Source organism: Leptonychotes weddellii, chromosome 11 (genome assembly GCF_054177405.1).
Source record: "Leptonychotes weddellii isolate Sample4059 chromosome 11, ASM5417740v2, whole genome shotgun sequence".
Taxonomy (NCBI): Eukaryota; Metazoa; Chordata; class Mammalia; order Carnivora; family Phocidae; genus Leptonychotes; species Leptonychotes weddellii.
In genome coordinates, this window is record NC_138379.1 from 46,884,207 (window position 1) to 46,900,644 (window position 16,438).

The following is a 16,438-nucleotide window of genomic DNA, read 5'->3' on the forward strand; positions in this document are numbered from 1 at the left end:
ACACCAGACATCTGGTCTGACTGCAGGTCCCACTCACTAACAAAAACTACTCAGGGAACAACAGTACAGGGAAAGTGCCCTGCATTTCGGTGCTATTATATCTCTAGCAAATGGCTGGTCCAACTCAACTGAAGCCCAAAGTGACCCCAAACTGGCCCACTACACAGGGACCAAATCCTGCCCACAACAGGCAAAGAGAGCCATTGCAGATGACTAGACTGAAGGTAAAAGTGGCTCAGCCACAAGAGTACAACACATGCAATATACATAGACACCCCTGGAGTGCCAGGTGCTAGTGAACAGGAGACATTGCATTGCAGGGCACTACTGGACCTGTTATTTATAAGGCCACTACTTTTAAGAGCAGGAGATGCAGCTAACTTTCCTAACACACAAAGAGACACAGAGAGTTAGACAAATTGAGAAGATGCAGAAGTATGTCCTAAATGAAAGAACAGGACAGAATCATAACAAGAGACCTAAACAAAACAGAGATAAGCAATATGACTGATAATTTACAGTAATGATCATAAAGATACTCACTGGACTTGAAAAAGAGTGGAGGACCTCAGTGAGATCCTTAGCAAAGAGACAAAAAACATAAAAAAGAACCAATCAGAGATCAAGAACTCATAACTGAAATTAAAAGTACACTAAATAGAATAGATAGTAGGCTAGAGGAAACAGAAGAATGGATCAGGGACCTGGAGGAGTGAGTGATGGAAAGCAATCAAACTGAACAGGAAAGAGAAGAAAAAAATCATAAAAAATGAAAATAGGCTTAGGGAACTCAGGGACACCATCAAGCATAATAACATTCAGATTATAGGGATCCCAGAAGGAGAAGAGTGAAAAAAGGGAGCAGAAAATTTATTTGAAGAAATAATAGCTGAAATCTTCCTGAATAGGGGAAGGAAACAGAAATCCAGATCCAGGGGGCAGAGAGAGCCCGCCAACAAAATCAACCCAAGGAGGTCCACACCAAAACACATAGTTATGAAAGCAGCAAAAAGTAGTGATAAGGAGAGAATTTTAAAAGCAGCAAGAGAAAGCAAAACAGTTACATACCAGGCTATGGGCTGATTTTTCATCAGGAACTTTATAGGCCAGAAGAGAGTGGCAGGATATATTCAAAGTGCTAAAAGAAAAAAATCTGCAGCCAAGAACACTCTATCCAGCAAAGCTCTCATTCAAAATAGAAGGAGAGATAAAGAGTTTCCCAGACAAACAAAAGTTAAAAGGGATTCATAACCACTAATCCAGCCCTACAAGATATGTTAAAAGGGACTCTTGAGTGGAAAGCAAACAACGTAAGTTAAAGGAGGCAAAGTAGGAAGCATGAAAGCAGTAAAATTAAGTATATCTATAAAAATCAGTCAAGGGATTCACAACACAAAAAGATGTAAAGTATGACACCATATATCTAAAGTGTGAAGTGGACAGAAGAATGGGTTCATGTGTCTGTTGGCCATCTGTATGTCTTCTTTGGAAAAATGTCTATTCATATCCTCTGCCCATTTTTTAACTGCATTATTTGTTTTTTTGGATGCTGAGTTGTATAAGTTCTTTATATATTTTGGATACTGACCCTTTATCAGATATGTCATTTGCAAATATCTTCTCCCATTCCACAGGCTGCCTTTTAGTTTTATTGATTGTTTCCTTTGCTGTGCATAAGTTTTTATTTTGATAAAGTTCCAATAGTTTATTTTTGCTTTTGTTTCCTTGTCTCAGGAGACATATCTAGTAAGAAGTTGCTATAGCTGATGTCAAAAAGGTTACTGCCTGTATTTTCCTCTAGGATTTTAATGGTTTCCTGTTCACATTTAGGTCTTTAATCCATTTTGAATTTATTTTTGTGTATGGTGTAAGAAAGTGGTCCAATTTCATTCTTTTGCATGTTGCTATCCAGTCAGTCAGAGAAAGACAAATACCACATGATTTCACTCAAATGTGGAATTTAAGAAACAAAACAAAAGAACACAGGGAGAAAAAGAGAGAGGCAAACCAAGAAACAGACTCCTAATTATAGAGACTAAACCTCAGAGGGGAGGTAGGTGGGGGGATAGGTTAAATAGGTGATGGGGATTAAGGAATGCACTGGTTGTAATGAGCACTGGATGTTGTATGGAAGTGTTGAATCACTAAATTCTACATCTGAAACTAATATTACACTGTATGTTAACTAACTGGAACTTAAAAACTCAAAGAAAAAGAAAAAAGAATAGGTTCATACTTAAATGACCATTAACTTAATATATAGACTACTCTATGCAGAAGTTGTTATATACAAACTTAATGATAACCACAAATCAAAAACCACTAATAGACATGCAAAAAATAAAGAGAAAGGAATCCAAGTATACCACTACAGAAAACCAGCAAACCGTGAGAAAAGAGGGCAAGAGAGGAAAGGAACAAACAAGAACTACAAAAACAACCATAAAACAAATAACAAAATGGCAATAAGTACACACTTATCAATAATTACTTTGAATGTAAATGGGCTAAATGCTCCAATCAAAAGACACAGGGTGATGAAATGGATAAAAAACAAGACCCATCTATATGCTGCCTACAAGAGACTCTTTTCAGACCTAAAGACACATGCAAATTGAAAGTGAGGGGATGGAAAAGCATTTATCATGCAAATGGAAGGAAAAAGAAAGCAGGGGTAGCAAAACTTACATTGGACAAAATAGACTTTAAAACAAACACTGTAAAGAGAGAAAAAGAAGGACACTATATAGTCATAAACAGAATGATCCAACAAGAAGATATAACAACTGTAAATATTTATGCACCCAATGTGGGAGCACCCAAATACATAAAGCAGTTAATAACAAATATAAAGGAAGTAAACAACAGTAATACAATAATAGTAAGGGACTTTAACACCCCACTTACATCAATGGATAGACCATCCAAACAGAAAATCAATAAGGAAACAGTGGCTTTGAATGACACATTGGACTAGATGGATCTAACAGATAGATATACACAGAACATTCCATCCTAAAACAGCAGAATACACATTCTTTTCAAGTGCAAATGGCACATTCTTCAGAACAGATCACATCTTAGTCCTCAAAACAAGTCTCAAGAAATGCAAACAGATCAAAGTCTTATCATTCACCTTTTCTGACCACAACGCTATGAAATGAGAAGTCAACCACAAGAAAAAAAATCTGGAAAGAACACAAATACATGGACGCTAAATAACATGCTGCTAAACGATGAATGGGTCAACCAAGAAATCAAAGAGGAAATAAAAAAATACACAGAGAAAAATGAAAATGAAAACACAATGGTCCAAAACCTTTGGGATACAGCAAGGGCTGTTCTATGAGGGGGGTTTATAGCAGTACAGGCCTATGTCAAGAAGCAAGAAAAGGGACACCTGGGTGGCTCAGTTGGTTAAGCGTCTGCCTTCAGCTCAGGTCATGATCCCAGGGTCCTGGGATCAAGTCCCGCATCAGGCTCCCCGCTCTGCGGGGAGCCTGCTTCTCCCTCTGCCTCTCTCTCTCATGAATAAATAAATAAAATCTTTAAAAAAAAAAAAAAAGCAAGAAAAATCTCAACCTAATCTTACACATAAAGGAGCTATAAAAGAACAAAACCCAAAACCAGTAGAAGGAAGAAAATAATACAGATCAGAGCAGAAATAAACAAAATAGAAAGTAAAAAACAAGAAAACAGATCAATGAAACCAGGAGCTAGTTCTCTGAAAAGATTAAAAAAAAAAAAAAGGATAAACCTTTAACTAGACTCATCAAAAAAAAAAAGAGAGAGAGAAAGAGAGAGAGGACTCAAACAAAATCAAAAATGAAACAGGAGAAATAACAACCAACACCATAGAAATACAAAGGAGTACATAAGAATATTATGAAAACTTATATGCCAACATATTGGACAACCTAGAAGAAATGGATAAGTTCCTAGAAACACATAACCTCCCAAAATGGAATCAGGAAGAAACAGAAAATCTGAACAGACTGATTACCATCAACAAAACTGAATCAATAATCAAAAAATTCCCAACAAACAAAACTCCAGGACCAAACAGCATCAACAGGTGAATTGTGCCAAACATTTAAGAGTTAATACCCATTCTTCTTAAACTATTCCAAAAAATAGAAGAGGAAGAAAAGCTTTCAAATTCATTCTGTAAGGCCAACATTACCCTGCTACCAAAACCAGATAAAGACACCACAAAAAAGCAAACTACAGGTCAATATCTGTGATGAACACAAATGCAAAAATCCTCAACAAAATATTAGCAAACCAAATCCAACAATACATTAAAAAAAATCATTTGCCATGATCGGGTGGGATTTATTCCTGGGGGACAAGGGTGGTTCAACATTCAAAAATCAATCAACATGATACATTACATCAACAAGAGAAAGAATAAAAACCATATAATTATTTCAACAGATGCAGAAAAAGCATTTGACAAAGTACAATATCCATTTATGATAAAAAGTGCCAACAAAGTAGGTTTAGAGGGAACAAAGCTCTAATATAGTAAGGGTCAAATATGAAAAACACACAGCTAACATCATACTCAATGATGAAAAATCGAGAGCTTTTCCCCGAAGATCAGGAACAAGACAAGGACGTCCCTTTCACCACTTTTATTCAACTAAGTACTGGAAGTCCTAGCCACAGCAATAAGACAAGAAAAAGGAATAAAAGGAATCTGAATTGGTAAGGAAGAAGTAAAACTTTTCACTATTTGCAGATGACATGATACTATATATAAAAAACCCTAAAGACTCCACCAAAAGACTACTAGACTTATAAATGAATTCAGTAAAGTCACAAGACAGAAAACCAATATACAGAAATCCACTGCATTTCTATACACTAATAATGAAGAAGCAAAAAGAGAGATTAAGAAAATAATCCCATTTACAACTGCACCAAACATAATAAAATACCTAGGAATAAACTTAACCATGTAGGTGAAAAGACCTGTACTTCAGAAACTATAAAACAATGATGAAAGAAATTAAAGATGACACAAAGAAATTAAAGATGACACAAACAAATGGAAAGATATTCCATGCTCATAGACTGGAAGAACAAATATTGTTAAAACATCCATTATATTCAAAGCAATCTACAGATCTAATGCAATCCCTATCAAAATCCCTATCAAGGGGCACCTGGGTGGCTCAGTCAGTTAAGCATCTGACTTTGGATCAGGTCATGATCTCAGGGTCCTGGGATTGAGCCCCATGTAGGACTCTTGCTCAGTGGGGAGTATGCTTTTCCCTCTCCTGCCCCTCCCCCTGCTCGTGTTCTCTCTCTCTCTCTCTCCAATAAATAAATAAAAATCTTTTAAAAAATCCCTGTCAAAATACTAACAGCATTTTTCACAGAACTAGAATAAACAATCCTAAAATTTGTATGGAACCACAAAAGGCCACAATAGCCTAAGTAGTCTTGAAAAAGAACAAAACTGAAGTATTATAATCCCAGATCTCAAGATATACTACCAAGCTGTAGTAATCAAAACAATATGGTACTGGCACAAAAAAAGACACAGAGATCAAAGGAACAGAATAGAAAATCTAGAAATAAACCCATGATTAATTAATTAATCTTTGACAAAGGAGGCAAGAATATGCAATGGGAAAAAGTCTCTTTAATAAATGGCACAGGGGAGGGGCGCCTGGGTGACTCAGTCGTTAAGCTTCTTCGTTAGGCTCAGGTCATGATCCCAGGGTCCTGGGATCGAGCCCCGCATTGGGCTCCCTGCTCAGGAAGAAGCCTGCTTCTCCCTCTCCCACTCCCCCTGCTTGTGTTCCCTCTTTTGCTGTGTCTCTCTCTGTCAAATAAATAAATACAATCTTTAAAAAATAAAAATAAATGGCGCAGGGGAAACTGGACAGCAGCATACAAAAGAATGAAATTGGACCACTTTCTTACACAAAATATACACAAAAATCATCTCAAAATGTATTTAAGACCTAAATGTGAGACAGAAAACCATAAAAATCCTAGAAGAGCACAGGCAGTAACTTCTCTGCTATCATCAAGAGCAACATTTTTCTAGATATGTCTCCTGAGGCAAGGAAACAAAAACAAAAATAAACTATTCAGAGTACATCAAAATAAAAAGCTTCTGCACAGCAAAAGAAACAGTCAACAAAACTAAAAGACAACCTACTGAATAGGAGGAGATATTTGCAAATGGTATATCTGATAAAGGGTCAGTAAACAAAACATATAAAGAACTTCCACAACTCAACACAAAAACCCCAAATAATCCAATTTAAAGATGGGCAAAGACATGAACATTTTGCCAAAGAAGACATACAGATGGCAACAGACACATGAAAAGATGCTCAATATCACTAATTATCAGGGAAATACAAATCAAAACCACAATGAGATAATCACTTCACCTGTCAGAATGGCTAATATCAAAAACACAAGAAACAACAAGTGTTGGTGAGGATGTGGAAGAAAAGGAACCCTCATTTACTGTTGGTGGGAATGCAAACTGGTGTAGCCACTGTGGAAAACAGTGTGAAGGTTCCTCAAAAAATTAAAATAGAATTACCATATGATCCTTTAATTCCACTACTTGGTATTTATCCAAAGAATACGAAAACACTAATTTGAAGAGATATATGCACCCTTATGTTTACTGCAGCATTATTTAAAATAGTCAAATTATGGAAGCAGCCCAAGTGTCCACTGATAGATGTGGTATATATACACAGTGGAATATTACTCAGCCATAAAAAGAATGAAATATTGCCATTTGCAACAACATGGATAATGTGAAATGAAGTAAGTCAGGGAAAGACAAATACCATATAATTTCACTCATATGAAGAATTTAAGAAACAAAACAAACAGAAAAAAAGAGACAAACCAAAAAACAAACTCGTAACTATAGAGAACAAACTGATGGTTACCAGAGGGGAGATAAAGAGAATTAAGATACACTTATGATGAGCACTGAGTAATGTATAGAATTGCTGAATCATTATATTGTACATCTGAAACTAATATAACACTACATGCTAATGATACTGGAATTAAAAAGAAAAAAAGGAAATGGTTAAAATGGAAAATTTTATGTTATGTGCATTTTTACCAAAATAATTCTTAAAAAGTTGGTTTTTTGCTTTCCCCAAAAGATCTCAGAACAAGACAAGGATGTCCACTCTTACCACTTTTATTCACCATTGTACTAAAGATCCTAGCCAACAGAATAAGACAAGAAATAAAAAGATTTCTAGATTAGAAAGACAGAAATGGGGGTGCCTGGGTGGCTCAGCTGGATAAGCAACTGCCCACGGCTCAGGTCATGGTCCCAGGGTGTTGGGATCAAGTCCTGCATTGGACACTCTGCTCAGTGGGGAGTCTGCTTTTCCCTCTCCCTTTGTCTCTCCCCAGCTTGTGATCTTTCTCTCTAATAAATAAATAAAAGCTTTAAGAAAAAAGACAGAAATAAACTGTGACATGATCATGGTCATTTAAAATTGTAAAGAATCCACAAAAAAAAGCTACTAGAACTAATAAGTGAATTTAGGAAGACTGCAGGATACAAGGTCAAGTAGCAGATTGCATTTGCCAAAAAAACAGCCACAGCAATACTTCTGGTGCCACCTCTTCTTCCGTAACTTTGCCACACCACACTAAGAAGCAGAATCTATCCCATCAACCCCTCGATCTTGGGTTGAACCTTGTAACTGCTTCGATGAATGGAATGCAGAAAAGAGATTGTATGACCCTTGAGACTATTTCATAAAAGGCAATATTGCCTGGCCAGCCTCCCTCCCCTCCTCATATAATTTGTCTTTGGAACCCAACAATGTGAAGAAGCCCAGGTGACACAGAGAAGCCAAGTGCAGAAACTCCAGCTGACAGCCCCAGCAGAGTCTCAGCCAACAGGGAGCATCAAGCACTAAATATGGGAGAAAGTACACTCTCAGAAGAATTTAGCTACTAGCCTTTAAGCTGCTCTAGCTAATGGGGAGTGGTACAGAGACAAGTTATCCCCACTGAGCCCCGTCCAAAGTACAGATTCACGAGAAAAATAAATACTTGTGTTGTTTTTAAGCCACTAAGCTTTACAGTAATCTTTATGCAGAGTAACCCAGTAACTGCCTAAGTCAATATATGAAAATCAACTGTATTTCTATATACTAATAAAAGAATTAAAAGATGAAATGAAAACATAATGGTTACAGTAACACTGACATATTTAGAAATAAATTTAACAAAGTAAATATAGGACTGCTGAGGGAGGGAGAATTGTAAGATGATCCCAACAACCCTTGCCCTTATATAATCTGAGTATGGGGATAATTTATGAATGATGCAATATTATTCCTATGATTATGTTATGTTATATGACAAAAGAGAGATTATCTGGTAGGCCTAATTTCATCACAAGAGCCCTTTAAAAGCAGAGAATTTTCTCTGGTTAGTAGCAAAAAGAAAGTCAGAGATTGAACACATGAAAAAGAGTCTACATGCTGGTTGGGAGATAAAGGGAGTCATGTGGAATGGACCTGAGAGCAACCTCTAGGAGCTGAGAGTGACTCTCAGCCTACAGCCAGCAAGAAAAAAAAGGACTTAAGTCAACAACCTGAATGACCCTGGGAGTAGATTCTCTCAGAGTCTCCAGAGAAAAATCCAGTCCAGACAAAATCAAAATTAAGGTTCTGCCTTTGTAAGATCCTAAACAGAGGACCCAGCTGAGCCCACCTGGACTTTTAAACTACAAAACTGTGAAACAGTACATGGAGATAGTTTACAGTCTTTAAGTTTGGGTTGATTTGTTACACAGTGATAGAAACTAAATATAACTGCAAAGGAACAAGTGAGAAGTTTTGGGGGATGGAAATATTCTATATATTATGATTATGACAACGATTACATGGGTGTATACATCTGTCAAAACTCAACAACTATATAGTTAAAATAGATGCATTTTATTTTATATTAATTATACCTTAATAAAGTTGACTTTAAAAGAGCTGGTTTAAGTTTTCTCCTTTTGCCTCTTGTCACCTTATATACTACTCCCACAAGTAGTTTTATGTATTCTCTGCTTTAGTACCCCTCATTTATTGTTGATTGTCCAGCCCAAGACATTCAAATAAGCCCTCAAGCCCGAGTATTCAATTGTCACTGGAGGGTGTGAGCAGTAGAATATCATCACCTGATTCACATTTTTAAAACATTACTTTGAAAAAGTCTAGCAAGGAGATCACCTAGGTACAGCTTAGAATTCTGTAAGAAATTTACTAGTTGGAAAATACTATCTTAGAACAGTTGTTTCCAAACTGTATTTCAAGGAGCCCCAGTATTCAGTATAATACCTCAGGAACCAAAAGTAAGTAGAAGACGACATACATGGGTATGGGCAATGGGGAAAACACACAAAGGGAAAACAGCCTCACAAGTTTTAACCAAACAGCCTCCTTTCATCTGCTTTATATATAAGGATTCCATGCAGGAGTTCGTTGCCATTGTTCAAATGCTAAAAATATTTTTAAATTACTGCTTTGTAATTCTGGGCAATTTTTGCTTTAAAAAATGGACAAGAAGCATTCTGATTTTCTCCTTCTGTGTCACAGGAAGCCAAGTATAACATAACCAATAAAGCAAGGGAAAGGATCTACCACCTCATAGTCCTTAAGCCCTTTGGGGATGCTCCAAAGATTTATAACCTTATTTCTGGCTCACTGACTATATGGATCTCATGTCTAATTCATCTCTGCATCCCCAAGTGCCTATCACCTAGTACACACTGAAATACTTGCTAAGTTTAACACGACATGCAAATAATGTTAAAAGGTATAATAAAAAGTGCTATAACACAATCTGACACTCTTTGGTAAAGCTGCTAAACACACCACTCCTAGGTATATTTCCTTAAGAAGGACTTCTTGCAGAAGTACACCAGGAAACATGTATAAGAATGTTTAATAGCAACTGTGTAAGACTGCTGAATCACAGACCCGTACCTCTGAAACAAATAATAAATTATATATTAAAAAAAAAAAAGAAGATAGTCAGAAGGGAAAAATGAAGGGCGGGAAATCATAGGGGGAGACGAACCATGAGAGACTACGGACTCTGAGAAACACACTGAGGGTTCTAGAGGGGAGGGGAGTGGGAGGATGGGTTAGTCTGGTGATGGGTATTAAAGAGGGCACGTATTGAATGGAGCACTGGGTGTTATATGCAAACAATGAATCATGGAACACTACATCAAAAACTAACGATGTAGTGTATGGTGATTTAAATAACATAATAAAATAAAATTAAAAAGAAATAAAACAATAAAAAAATTTTTTGGACCTTTAAAAAAAAAAAAGAATGTTTAATAGCAGCACTGTTTTGTTTATAAGTAAAAGAAAAACAAAAATTTCAGTTGAGAACATCAATAAGTAATTTACAAAATATACACAATGAAATACTACATAGCAAAATGATAATAAGGTTATAAATCCACAAATATATTATTATTTATATATTTATAAATTAATATAAATTTTTATATATTTATATATTATATATAGAATGTTTTCTAATATATTTATATAATTATTACATATTTATATAAATATATTAATCCACAAATATAATATTCAGTGGGGAAAAAGCAAGGTGCCAAGTACGATACACTATATATTGTCAGAAAAGTGGTTACAATGTGGCGGATGAGAGATGTATTTTAGGATGAGTCACACAGGGGGCTTCCATTTTACTAGTTATGGTTTCATTTCTGAAGTTGAGTGGTGAGTTAATGGGTATTCATTTTATCAACCTTTGAACATATATTTGAAAATTTCATATTCAGTTTAAAGTCCTATACCAAGGATCAGCAACTAAGCCCTGTGAGTCAAATCCAGCTCAACACCTATTTTTGTAAATAAAGTTTTACTGGAACAAACCATTCATTTGTTTCCCTTTGTCAATGACTGTACTACAAGGTCAGGGTTGAGTGGTTGTGATAGAGAAACCTCAAGTATTTACTACTAGGCGCTTTACAGAAAATGTTTGCCAACCCCTGTTCTATTTCCAAGTACAGAGTGCAAATGAAGGAGCAGTTAATTCTGAAATAACACAAATATAATCATGGTCACAGTTACTGAGAAAAGTGATCAGCAGGTCTGATGACAGCCAGAGAAAAGAAGGATGGGAGGAAAACAAGTAAAAACTAAATAAGCTTCAGGAGCGACGCTGACGTGGTAGCCGCCGCCGCGTTCGTCTCAGGATAATAAGCCGGGTAGAGTTGCTGAGGATCTACCAAATCTGCTGATTAACTATGGAACATTATACCAAAACAGAGAAAATTGGAGAAGGTACCTATGGAGTTGTGTATAAGGGTAGAAACAAAACTACAGGTCAAGTGGTAGCCATGAAGAAAATCAGACTAGAAAGTGAAGACGAAGGGGTTCCTAGTACTGCAATTCGGGAAATTTCTCTATTAAAAGAACTTCGTCATCCAAATATAGTCAATCTTCAAGATGTGCTTATGCAAGATTCCAGTTATATCTCATTTTTGAATTCCTTTCCATGGATCTCAAGAAATACTTAGATTCCATCCCTCCTGGTCAGTTCATGGATTCATCACTTGTTAATAACGAGTTATTTGTACCAAATCCTACAAGGGATTGTCTTTTGTCACTCCAGAAGAGCTCTGCACAGAGACTTAAAACCTCAAAATCTATTGACTGATGACAAAGGAACAATTAAACTGGCTGATTTTGGCCTTGCCAGAGCTTTTGGAATACCTATTAGAGTATACACACATGAGGTGGTAACACTCTGGTATAGATTGCCAGAAGTATTGCTGGGGTCAGCTCACTACTCGACTCCAGTTGACATTTGGAGTATATGCACCATATTTGCAGAATTAGCAACCAAGAAACCACTTTTCCATGGGGATTCAGAAATCGATCAACTCTTCAGAATTTTCAGAGCTTTGGGCACTCCCAGTAATGAAGTGTGGCCAGAAGTGGAATCTTTACAGGACTATAAGAATACATTTCCAAATACATTTCCCAAGTGGAAACCAGGAAGCCTGGCATCCCATGTTAAAAACTTGGAAGAAAATGGTTTGGATCTACTCTCAAAAATGTTAGTCTATGATTCTGCCAAATGAATTTCTGGCAAAATGGCACCGAATCATCCATATTTTAATGATTTGGACAATCAGATTAAGAAGATGTAACTTTCTTACAAAAGTTTCCATGTATCAAGAACAGATAGTTATATTTTTACTGCTAACTTTGTCTATTTTTGTTTTGTGTATTTTTCTTTTCTTTGTTGTAAACTTAAGCTGTACTTCATCTTCTGATTTCAAAAGTGTAACTTAAAAATGTAAATACTGTTCTATATGAATTTAAATATAATAATTCTGTGTATGTTTATAGATCTCACTGTTAAAAACTATTTGTTACCACAATAGAACTATAAATCTAAAAAAAAAAAAAAAACTAAATAAGCTTCAGAGCCCTGCTATCCAATAGAACTTTATGTGATGATGGAAATATTCTGTATCTGTACTATTCAATATGGTGACAACTAGCCACATGAGGCTTTGGAGCACGTGCAATGTGGGTATTATGACTGCGTAACAGAATTTAAGATTCTATTTATTTTTAACTATTTTATTTTTTTTTTTTTATTTTTAAAGATTTTATTTATTTATTTGACAGAGAGAGAGAGAGAGCGAGAGCAGGAACACAAGCAGGGGGAGTGGGAGAGGGAGAAGCAGGCTTCCCGCGGAGCAGAGAGCCTGATGCGGGGCTTGATTCCAGGACCCTGGGATCATGACCTGAGCCGAAGGCAGACGCTTAACGACCGAGCCACCCAGGCGCCCCTATTTTTAACTATTTTAAACAGCCACATGTACCTAGGGACTACCATACTGTACAGTGCAGCTTTAGAGCTCTGGAGGACAGAATGAAGCAGTTGTCACCTGAAACCAAGGAAACAGAGAGTTGCCTCCAGCTGAGAAAATTTCAGCCACTAATGTAAAGGCAAACGATGGATAATCATAAGGGTAAAGTTAACATACAGATTTGGGACTGATACAATATTAATAAAAATTGGGCCAAATGATTACTCTTTCTAAGAAGAGGGTGTACAGAAAGAGGATGCAAAGTAAGAGAAGCAGAGAGCTGAGCTTGAGATTTGGAGACTTCCATGATAATTTGTTAAGTGAACAAACTTTATTGGGTGAAAGAGAAGTACAACAGCTAGAGTTATGTGGCAGGGAAACCAAAAGAGCTATGACTTAAAAAAAAATGAGTTCCATGTCCACATGTGAATGAGGAAAACTTCTGAAATAATTAGTGGTTAGCTGGAAAAACCATAAAAATAAGGGAGCTGGATACCAATAATGATTTTCTTCTCATTTAACCAAAACAAGTATCTGCAAAAGATATGCCATATTATCATATTTTCTAGATTTCTTTCACATAGAAAGATGTTTAACTTTTATTACTTTGCCCAATTATCAGTTAGTCCGGATACATTTAGCTTCCACTGAAGACAATAAATATTTCTCTAGAAATAAGGTCGTAGTATTATTAAACTTTTCAAATTCTCATTAGCTGGACATTTCTTCCCTTTTCTACTTTGATGCACTGTGCTTCATCTTTCCTCAGCCAAACCATTAAGAAAATACTACACGAGCTTATAAAAATATCAGTTTATATATTGTACAAGAATATGCTGCAAAAGAAGGAGTTTTGAGGAAAAAACTACCTTACTTCCCAGCAGCCAGTAGAACTGCTTTCTACAGATGTGCTAAAATCAGTAGTCTGGTTTCCATGGCCTCACAATAGCTTTTTTGTTTTGTTTTAGTGTGGAGTTCAAAAAGGCCTGCCTTCAAAAACTAATGATGTAATGTATGGTGATTAACATAACATAATAAAATTTTAAAAAAATGCCTGCCTGATGATAGCGTGGTGTATTTAGTATCTGTTTTAATGAGTACTGGCATAAGGAACACAAAATATTCCTTGGGGAACCTGCCTAAATATTGGTATTTAGGTACTGACATGATCTTACTCTTTATAATAACTAGAACAGGGGAGAATTCATAATTTTCAATTATTAATTTTATTTTACAGTTCTCTCAGAATTTATGATATTCACAGTAGGCTACTACTAATTATACTCATCTATACTATCAAGAAGATTGGAATGCAATGTAGAAAAGAACAGTGTGATATCTAGTAAAGAACACAGGCTGTGAAGTCATAAAGACTTTGATTTAAGTCCTAATACATACATATTCACTGAACCTCACTGAGGCTCTGCAATCTGATTTGTAAAACAGGGATAATGATATTTAGCTCAAAAGATGTTATGAAAACTAAATGAACGTAGGTATTTATTTTTTTTTTATTTTATTTTTTTAAAGATTTTATTTATTTATTTGACAGAGAGAGACACAGCGAGAGAGGGAACATAAGCAGGGGGAGTGGGAGAGGGAGAAGCAGGCTTCCCGCTGAGCATGTGGGACTCGATCCCAGAATCCTGGGATCATGACCTGAGCCGAAGGTAGATGCTTAACGACTGAGCCACCCAGGCACCCCTGAACGTAGGTATTTAAAGTATCTAGACAGAGCACCTGGCCATGCTGGACACCCAACAGTTACTTCGCTCTCCCTCTCGGGCATTTAAGGTCTCTTCTACACTCTTTTTTTTCTTCTAAACCTTTTAACCTAAGAATACAATGTCCAAGAAATATAAGAAGAAAATAGAATAATCAGTTGTTTTGATCGTGAAAAGGCAGGAGAGAATGAGATATCCAAAACCGAGGTGAAAGGATCATCTTTAGACAGGAGGAACAACTCTTCTGTTGCGGTTCCTTGGAGGAATCCTGAACACACATGAAGGCAGGTAATGGGAAAATAATGGAGTTCCCTTTTAATGGCTTGTATTTTCTCTGTAAATTAGGAAGAAAACCACTTGCTAAGTGTGAAAGAGAAGAGGTAAATTTGAGGTTTGAGATGGAAAAAAGTTGAAGAAAGTGTTAAAAATATTAGGGAGTTAACCAGGGAAATGTCCAAATGGACCCAATGCTCAGGGTCCCTTTGAGACTGGTTCCACATTAATTTATGAACATGAATGTGTTCTGTCTGTTGAAAGATTGTCTTCAGTAGTACTTGGCTACTTGGATGCAGGTACAAAGAAAGAGGTTATCTGGGTTCATCCTGAGTTGGAATTTCATTTCATTTCATTTCATTTCAAGGCCAGAGTGTTATTTAAATAATGAACTATGAACTCTAACCAGGATAAAGAAAAAAATTATAAAGGATAATATGCCTAAAGTGATTAGGATAATGCCAGAGTAATATTAAGCAATGAAAAAAAAAAGATAGCTGTTAATATTACTTATAATGGTCCTCTAGCAGTAATTTCATTATTCTAATTTGTAATCATTTCTATGTAATTCTCTCTCTTCCACCAAACTGAGCTCTTTGAAGATAGAGTGTCTTACTCATCTTTGCCTCTTCCCACTATAAGTGACTATTAAATGCTTATGATTTAATCAATGAATCAAACCTCCTGCTTCAAAACTATTCATAGAATTTGTTTAAAAAGATCCTAGCTAGGGCATTATAACCTTAACAACAATTCAGAAAAGAAGACTTTTCTAAGAAAGGCACGGAAGGGCCACTGTCAATTCAATGACAGAAACTCACTAAGTAGCTAACAATATGATTGATGACAGTTTTCCAATACTGCAGACTACAGAATTAACATGAGGAAGAAAATGAATTCACACACACACACAACATGAAAACTGAGAATACATCTGTCTATTTTTAAGGGACAAAAGAGGACTCCTGCTTCTGTTTTATCATTCTAGTACCTTATAATGTCTCATGAAATGAGTAATCTGAAGCATAACCTACCCAATGCCGATCAAGTATCTGCATTAGGATTTCAAAGCAAAGTTCAAAGATATATAATCTGACAGCTGGCCAGGCCCATTAACTTCCTCTTTGTTTTGGGCAGAAGGTACACCCCCGAAATAATACTGTACCTTTCCCAGTTTATCAAAGGCCATAGGGTTTTAAGAAAGAGGTCTTTTTGGCTGTGGATTCAATTTAAAAAACAAAGATTTTATTTTGCTGCTGCTTCAACTAATATGTTCATTTTAAAGTATTTAAAGGGGAAATATATAGTCAACAGCTTTGATTTAATAGTGGACAGTATACAGGGAATCACAACTTTTTTTTTTTATTCTTATGTTAATCCCCATACATTACATCATTAGTTTTAGATGTAGTGTTCCATGATTCATTGTTTGTGCATAACACCCAGTGCTCCATACAGAATGTGCCCTCCTCAATACCCATCACCAGGCTAACCCATCCTCCCACCCCCCTCCCCTCTAGAACCCTCAGTTTGTTTTTCAGAGTCCATCGTC

The 16,438-nt window shown here is 36.1% G+C and overlaps 1 pseudogene; it reads left to right on the plus strand.

Moving 5' to 3' along the window:
* The first annotated feature begins 11,308 nt into the window (after window positions 1-11,308).
* LOC102748734 (cyclin-dependent kinase 1 pseudogene) lies at window positions 11,309-12,217 on the plus strand (annotated as a pseudogene).
* Window positions 12,218-16,438: the final 4,221 nt, after the last annotated feature.